The sequence below is a fragment of the Dendrobates tinctorius genome, unplaced genomic scaffold (genome assembly GCF_039654945.1).
Source record: "Dendrobates tinctorius isolate UK_male_01 unplaced genomic scaffold, ASM3965494v1 ptg000047l, whole genome shotgun sequence".
NCBI lineage: Eukaryota > Metazoa > Chordata > Amphibia > Anura > Dendrobatidae > Dendrobates > Dendrobates tinctorius.
In genome coordinates this window covers 9594753-9614131 of record NW_027361715.1, presented here as the reverse complement: position 1 = coordinate 9614131, position 19379 = coordinate 9594753, and the positions used below count along the sequence as shown (strand labels likewise).

The following is a 19379-nucleotide window of genomic DNA, read 5'->3' as shown; positions in this document are numbered from 1 at the left end:
TCTGGACTGGATTTGGAGAACCAACCTGCGGGCATCTAAAGATCTTATTTTGATTAACTGGCCTGGCCCATCATCACATGTGAATCACACTGCTAATCAAAAGATGAGACCTCGTGCGATCAGGTAAGAGGTGCTTCTCCATCTCTCATCTAGTTGCCACAAATGTCAGGTATGGTTGATAGAATGGAACATGTGCTTTGCTTTGCACCGATTCTACTTATATTATCTCTCGGGTGGAATCTTTTACCACACAGTGAAAAATCTTTAGCAACTTCTGGATGAGCAGCTTTCTAGCAGTTTAAGTTTTGCAATTATTTTCCTCTCCTTTTTTCCTGGTAACAGAGCTGGCACAGTTTTCATAAACAATTTTAAAACTGTCCTGATTGTGATACTGTGGAATTCTAGGCACACTTGTAGATTAAAAGTGGAGGAGATATTAATTTATGATGGTGTATTAAATGTAGATTTGTACTGCAGCTTTAAAGCCAGTTTCACCATCATGCATGATTTCCTTAATGTGTTCCCTTCTCCATTTTCACCACAAGAAAATCTAGAGTAGTCAGCTACATGTGTGGTTCCATGGTGTAATGGTTAGCACTCTGGACTCTGAATCCAGCGAGCTGAGTTCAAATCTCAGTGGAACCTGTAAGGTTCATCTTTAGCATTATAATTTCTACTATGTTCAACTTTTAGAATGAAACTTGAAACTTGATTTGAATGGTGCAAGAATCCATGGAATCCTATAAAATTGACTTCAGGAAACAAAATTCTTATCTTGTATGTTACACCAAGCAACTATATTCTATGACTTGTGTAAATGTTCCCATGATTTTTAATTCGGGTGGGAAAATCTGATGATGATTTCAAATCAAAATGGCTTTAGGAAACGCCAGCTTATTTTCTTGAATTTTCTTTTCTCTTGTTTTTTCCAAAATTATCTATAATGTTTTATTGAGGAATTTTTTGGCAATTTAAAAACAATTGTTTAGTCCATCAGTTGAGTATGTTCTTGTGCCTTTTTTGTAGGTGACAAAAGGAACTAGAAGTCACTAAGAGACTTTAAAGTGTCTTTCTAAGCTTCTAGTTGACTTGAATTTTATTACGGAAGGTATTCGAAGCAAAAAAATCAAATGGAAATTGACATAGTCACTTTACCGTTTTGGAAACTTTATGCAGTTAAAAGATGCTCAAAACGACTGAAAATACGAAGACTAATTTTATTTTATGTTTACATAGAAATGAATATTTTTCTTCTTTTGAGCTTTTTTGGTGTATTCTTTAGTAAGTTTTCAGAGCCAACTCACACTAAATCTGCCTTTTAAACTGTTGAAAGGCTTGAGCGGTACAAGGTTTCAAGTTAAGATGACTTCACATCAGATTTTTAAATTTTAGTGAGGCCTGAAATTTTGAAGGTATCTCAGAAGTTGTGGCTGAGTTGTTAAAGCGATGGACTTGAAATCCATTGGGATCTCCCTGCGCATTCAATCATTGCCAACTATGTCAATTTCCAAGTAGGTTTTTTGATGATTATCTGAGTAGATCAATGCACACCTTCCTTAGTTTATCCCCCAAAAAGTTGTTTCATATCTCTGGACTGGATTTGGAGAACCAACCTGCGGGCATCTAAAGATCTTATTTTGATTAACTGGCCTGGCCCATCATCACATGTGAATCACACTGCTAATCAAAAGATGAGACCTCGTGCGATCAGGTAAGAGGTGCTTCTCCATCTCTCATCTAGTTGCCACAAATGTCAGGTATGGTTGATAGAATGGAACATGTGCTTTGCTTTGCACCGATTCTACTTATATTATCTCTCGGGTGGAATCTTTTACCACACAGTGAAAAATCTTTAGCAACTTCTGGATGAGCAGCTTTCTAGCAGTTTAAGTTTTGCAATTATTTTCCTCTCTTTTTTCCTGGTTTCAGAGCTGGTACAGTTTTCATAAACAATTTTAAAACTGTCCTGATTGTGATACTGTGGAATTCTAGGCACACTTGTAGATTAAAAGTGGAGGAGATATTAATTTATGATGGTGTATTAAATGTAGATTTGTACTGCAGCTTTAAAGCCAGTTTCACCATCATGCATGATTTCCTTAATGTGTTCTCTTCTCCATTTTCACCACAAGAAAATCTAGAGTAGTCAGCTACATGTGTGGTTCCATGGTGTAATGGTTAGCACTCTGGACTCTGAATCCAGCGATCTGAGTTCAAATCTCAGTGGAACCTGTAAGTTTCATCTTTAGCATTATAATTTCTACTATGTTCAACGTTTAGAATGAAACTTGATTTGAATGGTGCAAGAATCCATGGAATCCCTTAAAATTGACTTCAGGAAACAAAATTCTTATCTTGTATGTTACACCAAGCAACTATATTCTATGACTTGTGTAAATGTTCCCATGATTTTTAATTCGGGTGGGAAAATCTGATGATGATTTCAAATCAAAATGGCTTTAGGAAACGCCAGCTTATTTTCCTGAATTTTCTTTTCTCTTGTTTTTTCCAAAATTATCTATAATGTTTTATTGAGGAATTTTTTGGCAATTTAAAAACAATTGTTTAGTCCATCAGTTGAGTATGTTCTTGTGGCTTTTTTGTAGGTGACAAAAGGAACTAGAAGTCACTAAGAGACTTTAAAGTGTCTTTCTAAGCTTCTAGTTGACTTGAATTTTATTACGGAAGGTATTCGAAGCAAAAAAATCAAATGGAAATTGACATAGTCACTTTACCGTTTTGGAAACTTTATGCAGTTAAAAGATGCTCAAAACGACTGAAAATACGAAAACTAATTTTATTTTATGTTTACATAGAAATGAATATTTTTCTTCTTTTGAGCTTTTTTGGTGTATTCTTTAGTAAGTTTTCAGAGCCAACTCACACTAAATCTGCCTTTTAAACTGTTGAAAGGCTTGAGCGGTACAAGGTTTCAAGTTAAGATGATTTCACATCAGATTTTTAAATTTTAGTGAGGCCTGAAATTTTGAAGGTATCTCAGAAGTTGTGGCTGAGTTGTTAAAGCGATGGACTTGAAATCCATTGGGATCTCCCTGCGCATTCAATCATTGCCAACTATGTCAATTTCCAAGTAGGTTTTTTGATGATTATCTGAGTAGATCAATGCACACCTTCCTTAGTTTATCCCCCAAAAAGTTGTTTCATATCTCTGGACTGGATTTGGAGAACCAACCTGCGGGCATCTAAAGATCTTATTTTGATTAACTGGCCTGGCCCATCATCACATGTGAATCACACTGCTAATCAAAAGATGAGACCTCGTACGATCAGGTAAGAGGTGCTTCTCCATCTCTCATCTAGTTGCCACAAATGTCAGGTATGGTTGATAGATTGGAACATGTGCTTTGCTAAGAAACAGATTCTACTTATATTATCTCTCGGGTGGAATCTTTTACCACACAGTGAAAAATCTTTAGCAACTTCTGGATGAGCAGCTTTCTAGCAGTTTAAGTTTTGCAATTATTTTCCTCTCCTTTTTTCCTGGTAACAGAGCTGGCACAGTTTTCATAAACAATTTTAAAACTGTCCTGATTGTGATACTGTGGAATTCTAGGCACACTTGTAGATTAAAAGTGGAGGAGATATTAATTTATGATGGTGTATTAAATGTAGATTTGTACTGCAGCTTTAAAGCCAGTTTCACCATCATGCATGATTTCCTTAATGTGTTCCCTTCTCCATTTTCACCACAAGAAAATCTAGAGTAGTCAGCTACATGTGTGGTTCCATGGTGTAATGGTTAGCACTCTGGACTCTGAATCCAGCGATCTGAGTTCAAATCTCAGTGGAACCTGTAAGGTTCATCTTTAGCATTATAATTTCTACTATGTTCAACTTTTAGAATGAAACTTGAAAACTTGAAACTTGATTTGAATGGTGCAAGAATCCATGGAATCCTATAAAATTGACTTCAGGAAACAAAATTCTTATCTTGTATGTTACACCAAGCAACTATATTCTATGACTTGTGTAAATGTTCCCATGATTTTTAATTCGGGTGGGAAAATCTGATGATTTCAAATCAAAATGGCTTTAGGAAACGCCAGCTTATTTTCCTGAATTTTCTTTTCTCTTGTTTTTTCCAAAATTATCTATAATGTTTTATTGAGGAATTTTTTGGCAATTTAAAAACAATTGTTTAGTCCATCAGTTGAGTATGTTCTTGTGGCTTTTTTGTAGGTGACAAAAGGAACTAGAAGTCACTAAGAGACTTTAAAGTGTCTTTCTAAGGTTCTAGTTGACTTGAATTTTATTACGGAAGGTATTCGAAGCAAAAAAATCAAATGGAAATTGACATAGTCACTTTACCGTTTTGGAAACTTTATGCAGTTAAAAGATGCTCAAAACGACTGAAAATACGAAGACTAATTTTATTTTATGTTTACATAGAAATGAATATTTTTCTTCTTTTGAGCTTTTTTGGTGTATTCTTTAGTAAGTTTTCAGAGCCAACTCACACTAAATCTGCCTTTTAAACTGTTGAAAGGCTTGAGCGGTACAAGGTTTCAAGTTAAGATGACTTCACATCAGATTTTTAAATTTTAGTGAGGCCTGAAATTTTGAAGGTATCTCAGAAGTTGTGGCTGAGTTGTTAAAGCGATGGACTTGAAATCCATTGGGATCTCCCTGCGCATTCAATCATTGCCAACTATGTCAATTTCCAAGTAGGTTTTTTGATGATTATCTGAGTAGATCAATGCACACCTTCCTTAGTTTATCCCCCAAAAAGTTGTTTCATATCTCTGGACTGGATTTGGAGAACCAACCTGCGGGCATCTAAAGATCTTATTTTGATTAACTGGCCTGGCCCATCATCACATGTGAATCACACTGCTAATCAAAAGATGAGACCTCGTGCGATCAGGTAAGAGGTGCTTCTCCATCTCTCATCTTGTTGCCATAAATGTCAGGTATGGTTGATAGAATGGAACATGTGCTTTGCTTTGCACCGATTCTACTTATATTATCTCTCGGGTGGAATCTTTTACCACACAGTGAAAAATCTTTAGCAACTTCTGGATGAGCAGCTTTCTAGCAGTTTAAGTTTTGCAATTATTTTCCTCTCTTTTTTCCTGGTTTCAGAGCTGGTACAGTTTTCATAAACAATTTTAAAACTGTCCTGATTGTGATACTGTGGAATTCTAGGCACACTTGTAGATTAAAAGTGGAGGAGATATTAATTTATGATGGTGTATTAAATGTAGATTTGTACTGCAGCTTTAAAGCCAGTTTCACCAACATGCATGATTTCCTTAATGTGATCCCTTCTACATTTTCACCACAAGAAAATCTAAAGTAGTAAGCTACATGTGTGGTTCCATTTTGTAATGGTTAGCACTCTGAATCCAGTGATCTGAGTTCAAATCTCAGTGGAACCTGTAAGTTTCATTTTTAGCATTATAATTTCTACTATGTTCAACTTTTAGAATGAAACTTGAAAACTTGAAACTTGATTTGAATGGTGCAAGAATCCATGGAATCCTATAAAATTGACTTCAGGAAACAAAATTCTTATCTTGTATGTTACACCAAGCAACTATATTCTATGACTTGTGTAAATGTTCCCATGATTTTTAATTCGGGTGGGAAAATCTGATGATGATTTCAAATCAAAATGGCTTTAGGAAACGCCAGCTTATTTTCCTGAATTTTCTTTTCTCTTGTTTTTTCCAAAATTATCTATAATGTTTTATTGAGGAATTTTTTGGCAATTTAAAAACAATTGTTTAGTCCATCAGTTGAGTATGTTCTTGTGGCTTTTTTGTAGGTGACAAAAGGAACTAGAAGTCACTAAGAGACTTTAAAGTGTCTTTCTAAGGTTCTAGTTGACTTGAATTTTATTACGGAAGGTATTCGAAGCAAAAAAATCAAATGGAAATTGACATAGTCACTTTACCGTTTTGGAAACTTTATGCAGTTAAAAGATGCTCAAAACGACTGAAAATACGAAGACTAATTTTATTTTATGTTTACATAGAAATGAATATTTTTCTTCTTTTGAGCTTTTTTGGTGTATTCTTTAGTAAGTTTTCAGAGCCAACTCACACTAAATCTGCCTTTTAAACTGTTGAAAGGCTTGAGCGGTACAAGGTTTCAAGTTAAGATGACTTCACATCAGATTTTTAAATTTTAGTGAGGCCTGAAATTTTGAAGGTATCTCAGAAGTTGTGGCTGAGTTGTTAAAGCGATGGACTTGAAATCCATTGGGATCTCCCTGTGCATTCAATCATTTCCAACTATGTCAATTTCCAAGTAGGTTTTTTGATGATTATCTGAGTAGATCAATGCACACCTTCCTTAGTTTATCCCCCAAAAAGTTGTTTCATATCTCTGGACTGGATTTGGAGAACCAACCTGCGGGCATCTAAAGATCTTATTTTGATTAACTGGCCTGGCCCATCATCACATGTGAATCACACTGCTAATCAAAAGATGAGACCTCGTGCGATCAGGTAAGAGGTGCTTCTCCATCTCTCATCTTGTTGCCATAAATGTCAGGTATGGTTGATAGAATGGAACATGTGCTTTGCTTTGCACCGATTCTACTTATATTATCTCTCGGGTGGAATCTTTTACCACACAGTGAAAAATCTTTAGCAACTTCTGGATGAGCAGCTTTCTAGCAGTTTAAGTTTTGCAATTATTTTCCTCTCTTTTTTCCTGGTTTCAGAGCTGGTACAGTTTTCATAAACAATTTTAAAACTGTCCTGATTGTGATACTGTGGAATTCTAGGCACACTTGTAGATTAAAAGTGGAGGAGATATTAATTTATGATGGTGTATTAAATGTAGATTTGTACTGCAGCTTTAAAGCCAGTTTCACCAACATGCATGATTTCCTTAATGTGATCCCTTCTACATTTTCACCACAAGAAAATCTAAAGTAGTAAGCTACATGTGTGGTTCCATTTTGTAATGGTTAGCACTCTGAATCCAGTGATCTGAGTTCAAATCTCAGTGGAACCTGTAAGTTTCATTTTTAGCATTATAATTTCTACTATGTTCAACTTTTAGAATGAAACTTGAAAACTTGAAACTTGATTTGAATGGTGCAAGAATCCATGGAATCCTATAAAATTGACTTCAGGAAACAAAATTCTTATCTTGTATGTTACACCAAGCAACTATATTCTATGACTTGTGGAAATGTTCCCATGATTTTTAATTCGGGTGGGAAAATCTGATGATGATTTCAAATCAAAATGGCTTTAGGAAACGCCAGCTTATTTTCCTGAATTTTCTTTTCTCTTGTTTTTTCCAAAATTATCTATAATGTTTTATTGAGGAATTTTTTGGCAATTTAAAAACAATTGTTTAGTCCATCAGTTGAGTATGTTCTTGTGGCTTTTTTGTAGGTGACAAAAGGAACTAGAAGTCACTAAGAGTCTTTAAAGTGTCTTTCTAAGCTTCTAGTTGACTTGAATTTTATTACGGAAGGTATTCGAAGCAAAAAAATCAAATGGAAATTGACATAGTCACTTTACCGTTTTGGAAACTTTATGCAGTTAAAAGATGCTCAAAACGACTGAAAATACGAAGACTAATTTTATTTTATGTTTACATAGAAATGAATATTTTTCTTCTTTTGAGCTTTTTTGGTGTATTCTTTAGTAAGTTTTCAGAGCCAACTCACACTAAATCTGCCTTTTAAACTGTTGAAAGGCTTGAGCGGTACAAGGTTTCAAGTTAAGATGACTTCACATCAGATTTTTACATTTTAGTGAGGCCTGAAATTTTGAAGGTATCTCAGAAGTTGTGGCTGAGTTGTTAAAGCGATGGACTTGAAATCCATTGGGATCTCCCTGCGCATTCAATCATTGCCAACTATGTCAATTTCCAAGTAGGTTTTTTGATGATTATCTGAGTAGATCAATGCACACCTTCCTTAGTTTATCCCCCAAAAAGTTGTTTCATATCTCTGGACTGGATTTGGAGAACCAACCTGCGGGCATCTAAAGATCTTATTTTGATTAACTGGCCTGGCCCATCATCACATGTGAATCACACTGCTAATCAAAAGATGAGACCTCGTACGATCAGGTAAGAGGTGCTTCTCCATCTCTCATCTAGTTGCCACAAATGTCAGGTATGGTTGATAGATTGGAACATGTGCTTTGCTTTGCACTGATTCTACTTATATTATCTCTCGGGTGGAATCTTTTACCACACAGTGAAAAATCTTTAGCAACTTCTGGATGAGCAGCTTTCTAGCAGTTTAAGTTTTGCAATTATTTTCCTCTCCTTTTTCCTGGTAACAGAGCTGGCACAGTTTTCATAAACAATTTTAAAACTGTCCTGATTGTGATACTGTGGAATTCTAGGCACACTTGTAGATTAAAAGTGGAGGAGATATTAATTTATGATGGTGTATTAAATGTAGATTTGTACTGCAGCTTTAAAGCCAGTTTCACCAACATGCATGATTTCCTTAATGTGTTCCCTTCTACATTTTCACCACAAGAAAATCTAGAGCAGTCAGCTACATGTGTGGTACCATGGTGTAATGGTTAGCACTCTGAATCCAGCGATCTGAGTTCAAATATCCGTGGAACCTGTAAGTTTCATCTTTAGCATTATAATTTCTACTATGTTAAACTTTTAGAATGAAACTTGAAAACTTGAAACTTGATTTGAATGGTGCAAGAATCCATGGAATCCTATAAAATTGACTTCAGGAAACAAAATTCTTATCTTGTATGTTACACCAAGCAACTATATTCTATGACTTGTGGAAATGTTCCCATGATTTTTAATTCGGGTGGGAAAATCTGATGATGATTTCAAATCAAAATGGCTTTAGGAAACGCCAGCTTATTTTCCTGAATTTTCTTTTCTCTTGTTTTTTCCAAAATTATCTATAATGTTTTATTGAGGAATTTTTTGGCAATTTAAAAACAATTGTTTAGTCCATCAGTTGAGTATGTTCTTGTGGCTTTTTTGTAGGTGACAAAAGGAACTAGAAGTCACTAAGAGACTTTAAAGTGTCTTTCTAAGCTTCTAGTTGACTTGAATTTTATTACGGAAGGTATTCGAAGCAAAAAAATCAAATGGAAATTGACATAGTCACTTTACCGTTTTGGAAACTTTATGCAGTTAAAAGATGCTCAAAACGACTGAAAATACGAAGACTAATTTTATTTTATGTTTACATAGAAATGAATATTTTTCTTCTTTTGAGCTTTTTTGGTGTATTCTTTAGTAAGTTTTCAGAGCCAACTCACACTAAATCTGCCTTTTAAACTGTTGAAAGGCTTGAGCGGTACAAGGTTTCAAGTTAAGATGACTTCACATCAGATTTTTAAATTTTAGTGAGGCCTGAAATTTTGAAGGTATCTCAGAAGTTGTGGCTGAGTTGTTAAAGCGATGGACTTGAAATCCATTGGGATCTCCCTGCGCATTCAATCATTGCCAACTATGTCAATTTCCAAGTAGGTTTTTTGATGATTATCTGAGTAGATCAATGCACACCTTCCTTAGTTTATCCCCCAAAAAGTTGTTTCATATCTCTGGACTGGATTTGGAGAACCAACCTGCGGGCATCTAAAGATCTTATTTTGATTAACTGGCCTGGCCCATCATCACATGTGAATCACACTGCTAATCAAAAGATGAGACCTCGTGCGATCAGGTAAGAGGTGCTTCTCCATCTCTCATCTAGTTGCCACAAATGTCAGGTATGGTTGATAGAATGGAACATGTGCTTTGCTTTGCACTGATTCTACTTATATTATCTCTCGGGTGGAATCTTTTACCACACAGTGAAAAATCTTTAGCAACTTCTGGATGAGCAGCTTTCTAGCAGTTTAAGTTTTGCAATTATTTTCCTCTCTTTTTTCCTGGTTTCAGAGCTGGTACAGTTTTCATAAACAATTTTAAAACTGTCCTGATTGTGATACTGTGGAATTCTAGGCACACTTGTAGATTAAAAGTGGAGGAGATATTAATTTATGATGGTGTATTAAATGTAGATTTGTACTGCAGCTTTAAAGCCAGTTTCACCAACATGCATGATTTCCTTAATGTGATCCCTTCTACATTTTCACCACAAGAAAATCTAAAGTAGTAAGCTACATGTGTGGTTCCATGGTGTAATGGTTAGCACTCTGAATCCAGTGATCTGAGTTCAAATCTCAGTGGAACCTGTAAGTTTCATTTTTAGCATTATAATTTCTACTATGTTCAACTTTTAGAATGAAACTTGAAAACTTGAAACTTGATTTGAATGGTGCAAGAATCCATGGAATCCTATAAAATTGACTTCAGGAAACAAAATTCTTATCTTGTATGTTACACCAAGCAACTATATTCTATGACTTGTGGAAATGTTCCCATGATTTTTAATTCGGGTGGGAAAATCTGATGATGATTTCAAATCAAAATGGCTTTAGGAAACGCCAGCTTATTTTCCTGAATTTTCTTTTCTCTTGTTTTTTCCAAAATTATCTATAATGTTTTATTGAGGAATTTTTTGGCAATTTAAAAACAATTGTTTAGTCCATCAGTTGAGTATGTTCTTGTGGCTTTTTTGTAGGTGACAAAAGGAACTAGAAGTCACTAAGAGTCTTTAAAGTGTCTTTCTAAGCTTCTAGTTGACTTGAATTTTATTACGGAAGGTATTCGAAGCAAAAAAATCAAATGGAAATTGACATAGTCACTTTACCGTTTTGGAAACTTTATGCAGTTAAAAGATGCTCAAAACGACTGAAAATACGAAGACTAATTTTATTTTATGTTTACATAGAAATGAATATTTTTCCTCTTTTGAGCTTTTTTGGTGTATTCTTTAGTAAGTTTTCAGAGCCAACTCACACTAAATCTGCCTTTTAAACTGTTGAAAGGCTTGAGCGGTACAAGGTTTCAAGTTAAGATGACTTCACATCAGATTTTTACATTTTAGTGAGGCCTGAAATTTTGAAGGTATCTCAGAAGTTGTGGCTGAGTTGTTAAAGCGATGGACTTGAAATCCATTGGGATCTCCCTGCGCATTCAATCATTGCCAACTATGTCAATTTCCAAGTAGGTTTTTTGATGATTATCTGAGTAGATCAATGCACACCTTCCTTAGTTTATCCCCCAAAAAGTTGTTTCATATCTCTGGACTGGATTTGGAGAACCAACCTGCGGGCATCTAAAGATCTTATTTTGATTAACTGGCCTGGCCCATCATCACATGTGAATCACACTGCTAATCAAAAGATGAGACCTCGTACGATCAGGTAAGAGGTGCTTCTCCATCTCTCATCTAGTTGCCACAAATGTCAGGTATGATTGATAGATTGGAACATGTGCTTTGCTTTGCACTGATTCTACTTATATTATCTCTCGGGTGGAATCTTTTACCACACAGTGAAAAATCTTTAGCAACTTCAGGATGAGCAGCTTTCTAGCAGTTTAAGTTTTGCAATTATTTTCCTCTCCTTTTTCCTGGTAACAGAGCAGGCACAGTTTTCATAAACAATTTTAAAACTGTCCTGATTGTGATACTGTGGAATTCTAGGCACACTTGTAGATTAAAAGTGGAGGAGATATTAATTTATGATGGTGTATTAAATGTAGATTTGTACTGCAGCTTTAAAGCCAGTTTCACCAACATGCATGATTTCCTTAATGTGTTCCCTTCTACATTTTCACCACAAGAAAATCTAGAGCAGTCAGCTACATGTGTGGTACCATGGTGTAATGGTTAGCACTCTGAATCCAGCGATCTGAGTTCAAATCTCTGTGGAACCTGTAAGTTTCATCTTTAGCATTATAATTTCTACTATGTTAAACTTTTAGAATGAAACTTGAAAACTTGAAACTTGATTTGAATGGTGCAAGAATCCATGGAATCCTATAAAATTGACTTCAGGAAACAAAATTCTTATCTTGTATGTTACACCAAGCAACTATATTCTATGACTTGTGGAAATGTTCCCATGATTTTTAATTCGGGTGGGAAAATCTGATGATGATTTCAAATCAAAATGGCTTTAGGAAACGCCAGCTTATTTTCCTGAATTTTCTTTTCTCTTGTTTTTTCCAAAATTATCTATAATGTTTTATTGAGGAATTTTTTGGCAATTTAAAAACAATTGTTTAGTCCATCAGTTGACTATGTTCTTGTGGCTTTTTTGTAGGTGACAAAAGGAACTAGAAGTCACTAAGAGACTTTAAAGTGTCTTTCTAAGCTTCTAGTTGACTTGAATTTTATTACGGAAGGTATTCGAAGCAAAAAAATCAAATGGAAATTGACATAGTCACTTTACCGTTTTGGAAACTTTATGCAGTTAAAAGATGCTCAAAACGACTGAAAATACGAAGACTAATTTTATTTTATGTTTACATAGAAATGAATATTTTTCTTCTTTTGAGCTTTTTTGGTGTATTCTTTAGTAAGTTTTCAGAGCCAACTCACACTAAATCTGCCTTTTAAACTGTTGAAAGGCTTGAGCGGTACAAGGTTTCAAGTTAAGATGACTTCACATCAGATTTTTAAATTTTAGTGAGGCCTGAAATTTTGAAGGTATCTCAGAAGTTGTGGCTGAGTTGTTAAAGCGATGGACTTGAAATCCATTGGGATCTCCCTGCGCATTCAATCATTGCCAACTATGTCAATTTCCAAGTAGGTTTTTTGATGATTATCTGAGTAGATCAATGCACACCTTCCTTAGTTTATCCCCCAAAAAGTTGTTTCATATCTCTGGACTGGATTTGGAGAACCAACCTGCGGGCATCTAAAGATCTTATTTTGATTAACTGGCCTGGCCCATCATCACATGTGAATCACACTGCTAATCAAAAGATGAGACCTCGTACGATCAGGTAAGAGGTGCTTCTCCATCTCTCATCTAGTTGCCACAAATGTCAGGTATGGTTGATAGATTGGAACATGTGCTTTGCTTTGCACCGATTCTACTTATATTATCTCTGGGGTGGAATCTTTTACCACACAGTGAAAAATCTTTAGCAACCTCTGGATGAGCAGCTTTCTAGCAGTTTAAGTTTTGCAATTATTTTCCTCTCCTTTTTCCTGGTAACAGAGCTGGCACAGTTTTCGTAAACAATTTTAAAACTGTCCTGATTGTGATACTGTGGAATTCTAGGCACACTTGTAGATTAAAAGTGGAGGAGATATTAATTTATGATGGTGTATTAAATGTAGATTTGTACTGCAGCTTTAAAGCCAGTTTCACCAACATGCATTAGTATTCTTTAGTAAGTTTTCAGAGCCAACTCACACTAAATCTGCCTTTTAAACTGTTGAAAGGCTTGAGCGGTACAAGGTTTCAAGTTAAGATGACTTCACATCAGATTTTTAAATTTTAGTGAGGCCTGAAATTTTGAAGGTATCTCAGAAGTTGTGGCTGAGTTGTTAAAGCGATGGACTTGAAATCCATTGGGATCTCCCTGCGCTTTCAATCATTGCCAACTATGTCAATTTCCAAGTAGGTTTTTTGATGATTATCTGAGTAGATCAATGCACACCTTCCTTAGTTTATCCCCCAAAAAGTTGTTTCATATCTCTGGACTGGATTTGGAGAACCAACCTGCGGGCATCTAAAGATCTTATTTTTATTAACTGGCCTGGCCCATCATCACATGTGAATCACACTGCTAATCAAAAGATGAGACCTCGTACGATCAGGTAAGAGGTGCTTCTCCATCTCTCATCTAGTTGCCACAAATGTCAGGTATGGTTGATAGATTGGAACATGTGCTTTGCTTTGCACCGATTCTACTTATATTATCTCTGGGGTGGAATCTTTTACCACACAGTGAAAAATCTTTAGCAACTTCTGGATGAGCAGCTTTCTAGCAGTTTAAGTTTTGCAATTATTTTCCTCTCCTTTTTCCTGGTAACAGAGCTGGCACAGTTTTCATAAACAATTTTAAAACTGTCCTGATTGTGATACTGTGGAATTCTAGGCACACTTGTAGATTAAAAGTGGAGGAGATATTAATTTATGATGGTGTATTAAATGGAGATTTGTACTGCAGCATTAAAGCCAGTTTCACCATCATGCATGATTTCCTTAATGTGTTCCCTTCTCCATTTTCACCACAAGATAATCTAGAGTAGTCAGCTACATGTGTGGTTCCATGGTGTAATCGTTAGCACTCTGACTCTGAATCCAGCGATCTGAGTTCAAATCGCAGTGGAACCTGTAAGTTTCATCTTTAGCATTATAATTTCTACTATGTTCAACTTTTAGAATGAAACTTGAAACTTAAAAACTTGAAACTTGATTTGAATGGTGCAAGAATCCATGGAATCCTATAAAATTGACTAAAGGAAACAAAATTCTTATCTTGTATGTTACACCAAGCAACAATATTCTATGACTTGTGGAAATGTTCCCATGATTTTTAATTCTGGTGGGAAAATCTGATGATGATTTCAAATCAAAATGGCTTTAGGAAACGCCAGCTTATTTTCCTGAATTTTCTTTTCTCTTGTTTTTTCCAAAATTATCTATAATGTTTTATTGAGGAATTTTTTGGCAATTTAAAAACAATTGTTTAGTCCATCAGTTGAGTATGTTCTTGTGGCTTTTTTTGTAGGTGACAAAAGGAACTAGAAGTCACTAAGAGACTTTAAAGTGTCTTTCTAAGCTTCTAGTTGACTTGAATTTTATTACGGAAGGTATTCGAAGCAAAAAAATCAAATGGAAATTGACATAGTCACTTTACCGTTTTGGAAACTTTATGCAGTTAAAAGATGCTCAAAACGACTGAAAATACGAAGACTAATTTTATTTTATGTTTACATAGAAATGAATATTTTTCTTCTTTTGAGCTTTTTTGGTGTATTCTTTAGTAAGTTTTCAGAGCCAACTCACACTAAATCTGCCTTTTAAACTGTTGAAAGGCTTGAGCGGTACAAGGTTTCAAGTTAAGATGACTTCACATCAGATTTTTAAATTTTAGTGAGGCCTGAAATTTTGAAGGTATCTCAGAAGTTGTGGCTGAGTTGTTAAAGCGATGGACTTGAAATCCATTGGGATCTCCCTGCGCATTCAATCATTGCCAACTATGTCAATTTCCAAGTAGGTTTTTTGATGATTATCTGAGTAGATCAATGCACACCTTCCTTAGTTTATCCCCCAAAAAGTTGTTTCATATCTCTGGACTGGATTTGGAGAACCAACCTGCGGGCATCTAAAGATCTTATTTTGATTAACTGGCCTGGCCCATCATCACATGTGAATCACACTGCTAATCAAAAGATGAGACCTCGTACAATCAGGTAAGAGGTGCTTCTCCATCTCTCATCTAGTTGCCACAAATGTCAGGTATGGTTGATAGATTGGAACATGTGCTTTGCACCGATTCTACTTATATTATCTCTGGGGTGGAATCTTTTACCACACAGTGAAAAATCTTTAGCAACTTCTGGATGAGCAGCTTTCTAGCAGTTTAAGTTTTGCAATTATTTTCCTCTCCTTTTTCCTGGTAACAGAGCTGGCACAGTTTTCATAAACAATTTTAAAACTGTCCTGATTGTGATACTGTGGAATTCTAGGCACACTTGTAGATTAAAAGTGGAGGAGATATTAATTTATGATGGTGTATTAAATGTAGATTTGTACTGCAGCATTAAAGCCAGTTTCACCATCATGCATGATTTCCTTAATGTGTTCCCTTCTCCATTTTCACCACAAGAAAATCTAGAGTAGTAAGCTACATGTGTGGTTCCATGGTGTAATGGTTAGCACTCTGGACTCTGAATCCAGCGATCTGAGTTCAAATCTCAGTGGAACCTGTAAGTTTTATCTTTAGCATTATAATTTCTACTATGTTCAACTTTTAGAATGAAACTTGAAACTTAAAAACTTGAAACTTGATTTGAATGGTGCAAGAATCCATGGAATCCTATAAAATTGACTAAAGGAAACAAAATTCTTATCTTGTATGTTACACCAAGCAACAATATTCTATGACTTGTGGAAATGTTCCCATGATTTTTAATTCTGGTGGGAAAATCTGATGATGATTTCAAATCAAAATGGCTTTAGGAAACGCCAGCTTATTTTCCTGAATTTTCTTTTCTCTTGTTTTTTCCAAAATTATCTATAATGTTTTATTGAGGAATTTTTTGGCAATTTAAAAACAATTGTTTAGTCCATCAGTTGACTATGTTCTTGTGGCTTTTTTGTAGGTGACAAAAGGAACTAGAAGTCACTAAGAGACTTTAAAGTGTCTTTCTAAGCTTCTAGTTGACTTGAATTTTATTACGGAAGGTATTCGAAGCAAAAAAATCAAATGGAAATTGACATAGTCACTTTACCGTTTTGGAAACTTTATGCAGTTAAAAGATGCTCAAAACGACTGAAAATACGAAGACTAATTTTATTTTATGTTTACATAGAAATGAATATTTTTCTTCTTTTGAGCTTTTTTGGTGTATTCTTTAGTAAGTTTTCAGAGCCAACTCACACTAAATCTGCCTTTTAAACTGTTGAAAGGCTTGAGCGGTACAAGGTTTCAAGTTAAGATGACTTCACATCAGATTTTTAAATTTTAGTGAGGCCTGAAATTTTGAAGGTATCTCAGAAGTTGTGGCTGAGTTGTTAAAGCGATGGACTTGAAATCCATTGGGATCTCCCTGCGCATTCAATCATTGCCAACTATGTCAATTTCCAAGTAGGTTTTTTGATGATTATCTGAGTAGATCAATGCACACCTTCCTTAGTTTATCCCCCAAAAAGTTGTTTCATATCTCTGGACTGGATTTGGAGAACCAACCTGCGGGCATCTAAAGATCTTATTTTGATTAACTGGCCTGGCCCATCATCACATGTGAATCACACTGCTAATCAAAAGATGAGACCTCGTACGATCAGGTAAGAGGTGCTTCTCCATCTCTCATCTAGTTGCCACAAATGTCAGGTATGGTTGATAGATTGGAACATGTGCTTTGCACCGATTCTGCTTATATTATCTCTGGAGTGGAATCTTTTACCACACAGTGAAAAATCTTTAGCAACCTCTGGATGAGCAGCTTTCTAGCAGTTTAAGTTTTGCAATTATTTTCCTCTCCTTTTTCCTGGTAACAAAGCTGGCACAGTTTTCATAAACAATTTTAAAACTGTCCTGATTGTGATACTGTGGAATTCTAGGCACACTTGTAGATTAAAAGTGGAGGAGATATTAATTTATGATGGTGTATTAAATGTAGATTTGTACTGCAGCATTAAAGCCAGTTTCACCATCATGCATGATTTCCTTAATGTGTTCCCTTCTCCATTTTCACCACAAGAAAATCTAGAGTAGTAAGCTACATGTGTGGTTCCATGGTGTAATGGTTAGCACTCTGGACTCTGAATCCAGCGATCTGAGTTCAAATCTCAGTGGAACCTGTAAGTTTCATCTTTAGCATTATAATTTCTACTATGTTCAACTTTTAGAATGAAACTTGAAACTTAAAAACTTGAAACTTGATTTGAATGGTGCAAGAATCCATGGAATCCTATAAAATTGACTAAAGGAAACAAAATTCTTATCTTGTATGTTACACCAAGCAACAATATTCTATGACTTGTGGAAATGTTCCCATGATTTTTAATTCTGGTGGGAAAATCTGATGATGATTTCAAATCAAAATGGCTTTAGGAAACGCCAGCTTATTTTCCTGAATTTTCTTTTCTCTTGTTTTTTCCAAAATTATCTATAATGTTTTATTGAGGAATTTTTTGGCAATTTAAAAACAATTGTTTAGTCCATCAGTTGAGTATGTTCTTGTGGCTTTTTTGTAGGTGACAAAAGGAACTAGAAGTCACTAAGAGACTTTAAAGTGTCTTTCTAAGCTTCTAGTTGACTTGAATTTTATTACGGAAGGTATTCGAAGCAAAAAAATCAAATGGAAATTGACATAGTCACTTTACCGTTTTGGAAACTTTATGCAGTTAAAAGATACTCAAAACGACTGAAAATACGAAGACTAATTTTATTTTATGTTTACATAGAAATGAATATTTTTCTTCTTTTGAGCTTTTTTGGTGTATTCTTTAGTAAGTTTTCAGAGCCACCTCACACTAAATCTGCCTTTTAAACTGTTGAAAGGCTTGAGCGGTACAAGGTTTCAAGTTAAGATGACTTCACATCAGATTTTTAAATTTTAGTGAGGCCTGAAATTTTGAAGGTATCTCAGAAGTTGTGGCTGAGTTGTTAAAGCGATGGATTTGAAATCCATTGGGATCTCCCTGCGCATTCAATCATTGCCAACTATGTCAATTTCCAAGTAGGTTTTTTGATGATTATCTGAGTAGATCAATGCACACCTTCCTTAGTTTATCCCCCAAAAAGTTGTTTCATATCTCTGGACTGGATTTGGAGAACCAACCTGCGGGCATCTAAAGATCTTATTTTGATTAACTGGCCTGGCCCATCATCACATGTGAATCACACTGCTAATCAAAAGATGAGACCTCGTACGATCAGGTAAGAGGTGCTTCTCCATCTCTCATCTAGTTGCCACAAATGTCAGGTATGGTTGATAGATTGGAACATGTGCTTTGCACCGATTCTGCTTATATTATCTCTGGGGTGGAATCTTTTACCACACAGTGAAAAATCTTTAGCAACTTCTGGATGAGCAGCTTTCTAGCAGTTTAAGTTTTGCAATTATTTTCCTCTCCTTTTTCCTGGTAACAGAGCTGGCACAGTTTTCATAAACAATTTTAAAACTGTCCTGATTGTGATACTGTGTAATTCTAGGCACACTTGTAGATTAAAAGTGGAGGAGATATTAATTTATGATGGTGTATTAAATGTAGATTTGTACTGCAGCATTAAAGCCAGTTTCACCATCATGCATGATTTCCTTAATGTGTTCCCTTCTCCATTTTCACCACAAGAAAATCTAGAGTAGTAAGCTACATGTGTGGTTCCATGGTGTAATGGTTAGCACTCTGGACTCTGAATCCTGCGATCTGAGTTCAAATCTCAGTGGAACCTGTAAGTTTCATCTTTAGCATTATAATTTCTACTATGTTCAACTTTTAGAATGAAACTTGAAACTTAAAAACTTGAAACTTGATTTGAATGGTGCAAGAATCCATGGAATCCTATAAAATTGACTAAAGGAAACAAAATTCTTATCTTGTATGTTACACCAAGCAACAATATTCTATGACTTGTGGAAATGTTCCCATGATTTTTATTTCTGGTGGGAAAATCTGATGATGATTTCAAATCAAAATGGCTTTAGGAAACGCCAGCTTATTTTCCTGAATTTTCTTTTCTCTTGTTTTTTCCAAAATTATCTATAATGTTTTATTGAGGAATTTTCGGCAATTTAAAAACAATTGTTTAGTCCATCAGTTGAGTATGTTCTTGTGGCTTTTTTGTAGGTGACAAAAGGAACTAGAAGTCAC

At 35.2% G+C, this 19379-nt stretch overlaps 6 non-coding genes across 6 annotated transcripts; all 6 read left to right on the top strand.

Annotated features, from left to right (window-relative positions):
• The first annotated feature begins 573 nt into the window (after positions 1 to 573).
• On the top strand, positions 574 to 645 carry TRNAQ-CUG (transfer RNA glutamine (anticodon CUG)). The gene has a single exon. It is a non-coding gene; the product is annotated as a tRNA-Gln (tRNA).
• Positions 646 to 2160: 1515 nt separating this feature from the next.
• TRNAQ-CUG (transfer RNA glutamine (anticodon CUG)) lies at positions 2161 to 2232 on the top strand. Its single transcript has one exon. It is a non-coding gene; the product is annotated as a tRNA-Gln (tRNA).
• Positions 2233 to 3742: 1510 nt separating this feature from the next.
• On the top strand, positions 3743 to 3814 carry TRNAQ-CUG (transfer RNA glutamine (anticodon CUG)). Its single transcript has one exon. It is a non-coding gene; the product is annotated as a tRNA-Gln (tRNA).
• Positions 3815 to 15694: 11880 nt separating this feature from the next.
• Positions 15695 to 15766, top strand: TRNAQ-CUG (transfer RNA glutamine (anticodon CUG)). Its single transcript has one exon. It is a non-coding gene; the product is annotated as a tRNA-Gln (tRNA).
• Positions 15767 to 17291: 1525 nt separating this feature from the next.
• On the top strand, positions 17292 to 17363 carry TRNAQ-CUG (transfer RNA glutamine (anticodon CUG)). The gene has a single exon. It is a non-coding gene; the product is annotated as a tRNA-Gln (tRNA).
• Positions 17364 to 18888: 1525 nt separating this feature from the next.
• Positions 18889 to 18960, top strand: TRNAQ-CUG (transfer RNA glutamine (anticodon CUG)). The gene has a single exon. It is a non-coding gene; the product is annotated as a tRNA-Gln (tRNA).
• Positions 18961 to 19379: the final 419 nt, after the last annotated feature.